The sequence below is a fragment of the Sinocyclocheilus rhinocerous genome, unplaced genomic scaffold, assembly GCF_001515625.1.
Source record: "Sinocyclocheilus rhinocerous isolate Xijiao unplaced genomic scaffold, SAMN03320098_v1.1 scaffold99, whole genome shotgun sequence".
Lineage (NCBI taxonomy): Eukaryota > Metazoa > Chordata > Actinopteri > Cypriniformes > Cyprinidae > Sinocyclocheilus > Sinocyclocheilus rhinocerous.
The window spans coordinates 390,958-395,903 of record NW_015670981.1 but is presented as its reverse complement, the minus strand read 5'-3'; the positions used below and the strand labels follow the sequence as shown (position 1 = coordinate 395,903).

Sequence of the window (4,946 nt, the reverse complement as noted above, 5' to 3'; positions counted from 1 at the left end):
CCAATCATAACGCATTGGATAGCTGGCCAATCACAGTACACCTCGCTTTTTCAGACCGATGAGTTTTGTAAAAATCGACGCGTTTCAGAAAGGCGGGGCGTAGAGGAGAAACAATAATGTATAGTATGTGGAAAATAATGTGTTTTTTGAACCTTAAACCACATAAACACATTTCATTACACCAAATACACAAAATAATGTTCTTTTTAGCAGCATCATATGACCGCTTTAAGGCTGACCCGGGGCTCGTTCAGGATGTTCACAAGGACAATGATGTGATTTATAGACAAAGTATTTGAAGAACTGAGGGAATTAATGACTTGAGCCAGAGGTTCAGTTGAGGACAGAGAGTTTAAGTCGCTGCTGGAGATACCAAACAAGTTTTAGTTCCAATGCCTTGTGTTTCTGGGTGTAGTATTTAAAAACCTAGATCTAGGTTTGGTTGCTGGATGTTTTTTTTTTTTTTTGGTATCCCGTTTCCATTGACGGCAAATGACAAATATGGCCCTGTTTTGTTCGTTTCCATGAAAAAGATCCGGTTCTGCACTGGAAAGTTGGTGGTTTTGAACCAGAAAGTGCTATTTTCAGATGCTGACAGGAAGGGTAATGCCAATCTGGTTACAGTCACACAAAACAAAACTAGGTCATTCCTATTATAGTCTGAAAATAGCAACAAAATGCATGTATTTTATGGATGTCATTTCTATATTTGTTGTGTAGCTCCTCTATTAATTTTATCTTCCCTGTCAGTTGTAAATAAGATTTAAGAATTGTAATATTTTATATATTGAAAATATTATTTAATTTTATCTAATAGTGTATTGTATTTTTTTATATAATGCATAATTTGCATAATTTTATTTTATTTTTGTGCAATAGTATTATTTGAATTAAATGTTATAATAAAATAATTATTTTATTTCTGACATTCTTTTTATTTATTTAGTTAGTTAGTTATTTATTTATGCTTATAATTTATAAATATATATAAAATATTATGTTACATCAAAGCCAGCTTGTGATTGCATAAAAACGATGAATTTTATTACTTTGTCAAATATGCTGTAAAAACTAGGAATAAGACCATTAAACAAAACCAGGTTTGTTCTGGAGTAGATTTTGTGGTAAAATACGTTTTGGTCATTTACGTTTTGCTTTGACTCTCAAGTCAGAGGAAACTGTTCACAGATGACTTGTTTGATCTGCTCAGAACAGACCTCTCATGTAACTTTTTTTTGTTTTTCTCCTCTGCAGGTGTTCATCGTGTGTTAGCAGCCCTTTCCCCTGCAACTGGTGTAAATATCGCCACATCTGCACTAATAACGTAGCCGAGTGCTCTTTCCAGGAAGGTCGAGTGAGCAGCGCAGAGGTAAGAAACCAAACCAGACCAGCTAACCAAACAAACCTCTGATAAATGAGACGTATCAACTAGGGATGGGCATTTTGAGTTATTTTGTAGTCTTAAGTATTCAAACACATGTGATAAAAATCAAGTAATTTGATTAATCAAATATGATGGTAATGCCAAAAAATATGATGTTTTGTTGAATTTGCAATAAAGTCTTGGTATTCTTTGAAGCAACAGTCAGAATGTGCTGAAAACTACAAGCCGAAAAGTAATGTCTTGCAAATAAATTAAAATATATACAACAATAAAAATATATATTTTTATATACATTTATATATGTAAAAACATTACTTTTATTTAATATAGTAAGAAAATAAAATAATATAAAAAAGTTTTATATTAATATAATATATATATTAATATAATATAATGTCTCATACTTTAAATATTAATCATAAATATTAAAATACTCACCAATTCAAAATTAGCTAACTTCAAAAACCTGTGCTTTTCTATTGAGAATAATTAAATTGAAAAAAAATTGATTTTTAAATGTTGATGTTTTAATGAAAAAATGTATGAAAAATTGTTTTTAAATCTTGATGTTTTATATTTTAAATTATTAGTTTAAAAATAATAATAAAAAATACAAAATTGATTAAAAAAAAAAAATGTAAAAATAACAAAAAACTGTGAAACTTCTGTTTCTCGTAGCTCTTCACGTTCTCTTCCCACCATAAATTTGAAAATCTATTTGTGAGTAATCTAAATAGTCTTTTTACTAATCAGCTAGTTGGTGCTAAACGAGCGCTTGTATAAACTGTTCCAGTCTCGAGGGTTTGAGCTGCAGCAGTGCCACGCGGCATAATCAGATTCAGATGTATTATGAGTTCATTTGTGATTTCAGTGTGGCTTAGATGACTCACTGTTTCACTTTCTCAAATGAAAGCGAGATTCAGATGTTCAGAACGGCTCGTCTGTTCTCAGTTTCCTGCGCTGTGATTTGCCCTAGAGGGTTGGCATTCTTTTAAACCAGAGTATGCAAGCTTTTGTGCTCTGCTCCCTGGAGGAACAGGAAGTGAGTACAACAGAACCACTTATGTGTCCGTCTTAAATTCACATACAGATTTAAAGGAATAGTTCTTCCAGAAATGAAAATTGTGTTCTTTACTCACCCTCATGATGTTGTTCCAAACCCATATGCTGGTAGTTTTTATGTGTCATACAGAATAAATGGCAACATACGGGTTTGAAACAACCATAAGGGTGAGTAAATAATGACAGATTTTCTTTTTTGGATCAGCTATTCCTTTGACATCCAACAAGCCCCTCAGGCTGTGGCAGACCCAACCTGGTCAGTGCCCTCTGGACCGGCAGCTAAACCGGGTCTGTCTCTCTCTCACAAGTGTTCATCTGTATGTGTCAATCACACAAGCGGTTCTTTCACTCATTGTCTGTGGAACACTGGGAACTTTCTCACTCGCTTCATTGTTCGTCTCGTTTGACACTTGCTGGAAATTTCTAGCCAAGGCATTTTCCCTAGACGTGTGTTTACACTGGACGATAAGAGGAAGAATTGTTGCAAATGTCATTCTCACTCGAAATAGAATTTTCACAAGCTGTTATTGAAGAGAACATTTCTCAGAGCGTTCATTAGTGGTGTGCTATTAGTTTTTGAAGCATTTGGAATTGTGTGTGTTTTTTTTTTTTTTTGTATTTTATTTTATTTATATTGATGAAATAGAAAAAAAACCCAATCTGCTGGACAATGAAGGAGGGATTTGAACCGCATCTAGAGACCAAAATACAATAAGCCATGTACACACTGCAGCCAAAACAGTTTTTACTCCTTTTCTGAATTTTGCAGGGTTTCCATCCATACATTTTTATTGCAGATTTTGAGATGTCACAATGTATGAGAATACTTTTTCCAAAATACGAATAACAATTTTTATATATTTATATTTGTGAAGGATTTTTTTGGTAAATTTTATTTCAATTGCATTTTTTTAAATAAATGTGTTTATTGGTGAGCAACATTCACAAATAAATAGTTTTTGCAATATTTTTATTCAATAAGAAAACATTTGCATAATTTGTAATGGATTTTTTATTTAAATTGTAATAATTTGTGTTTATCAATTTATTTATTTGGTGGAACATATAGACCAATAAACAGTTTTCCTATTTATTTATTTGTTTGGGTAAAAGAAAATATTTGCATAAATTATTATGGTATTTTATTAATTTATTTGAATGTTCAAATATTTTATTAGTTTATTTGATCAGTTTGTTTTATTGGTAAAACTAATTGACCAAAAAAAAGGGTTTTGATAGATATATATATATGTATATGTATATGTATATGTATATATATATATATATATGTGTTTTGTTTTTTTATTTGTTTGTGTTAATTTTAACTCCGTTAATAAATGGGTGAAACACATTCATTAATAAACTTATTATGTCCGCTAGGACTAAGACGTAAACAAGAAAAGAACAAAAAGGCTTCCAACAGGCCGTCAGCCCAAAAGGGACCAAAGAAAACACAATAAATTTATAAGGTAAATTCATTGTAAATCACAGAAGAAGAAACAACAATAAATTAGTAGAATTCCCGTTAACGGGACCCACGTCCCAAACAAGATAAGATAACAATAAAGCAGTTCGTTTAACAAAAATAAAGAAATAAATCAATGAAAGTGGTATGTTTCGTCAGAGAGACCCAAGGCTCACAATAACAAACAAAACAGTCTAATGAAATAAAACAGCAACGTAAATGACCTTTCACAATAAAAAATAAAAAAATTAATACAATCAACCTTTCCTAACTACATTTAGCAAAAACATAATATAAAAAATTTCCCTTACCTTACCTTACCTTACCTTACCGAATGTCTTATCCTGTCAGCAAAAACCTGTCCATGGACTTTTTTGATTGCTTACAGTTTAAGTGCCGGCGATGCAGTGTTGCCAGATATTAATACTAAAACAAGCAAAAAACTAAAAATAAACCGAAATTATTATTTCCAATCTTTTGCAAATAAGATAAGAGAAAGATATCGCTTACTCTAAACTGCAACTTCCTACTTTATTAACTTTCTAAAGTGTTAAATTAAGTGGAAAAGACAAGTCCAAAAACGCTTATAATAGCTGGATCTGGCAACACAGAGGCTGCGCCCGCGACCTCACTCACACCTCTCTCAAGCCTCGTTCACTCCGCCAGCGTCTCGCAGCGATCATTTTCATAACAGGGACGCTAAACATTCTTGCAAACTGTCTAAACTGAATTATACATGTCATGCAGGCATTCATATGAGGAGTTTAACAGCAAATTAGTCATTCAAAGAACAAATTTTATTTTTGAACATGAAAAATTTACCGAGGTCTAGAGTAGACCTCGGTGGCCTCATAGCTGGTTACGGGCCTGATAACAAATGCTACAGTTAAGAACTATGGTACATGGCCTTCAGATATTCCAAAAGATGCCATAGATTAAATCAATAAGAGCCTGATGAACTGTTAAGGAGTAAGACATAAACAATATCAATATAAGAAAATGTTAAGTTAGATTGACTTCCCATGGCATGTTGAA

The 4,946-nt window shown here is 32.2% G+C and overlaps 1 protein-coding gene across 1 annotated transcript in view; it reads left to right on the top strand.

The window, feature by feature from the left end:
* The window catches only part of LOC107734520 (plexin A3), a 211,830-nt gene that overhangs the window by 129,703 nt on the left and 77,181 nt on the right, over window positions 1–4,946 (top strand). The gene's annotated exons all lie outside the window — the stretch shown is intronic.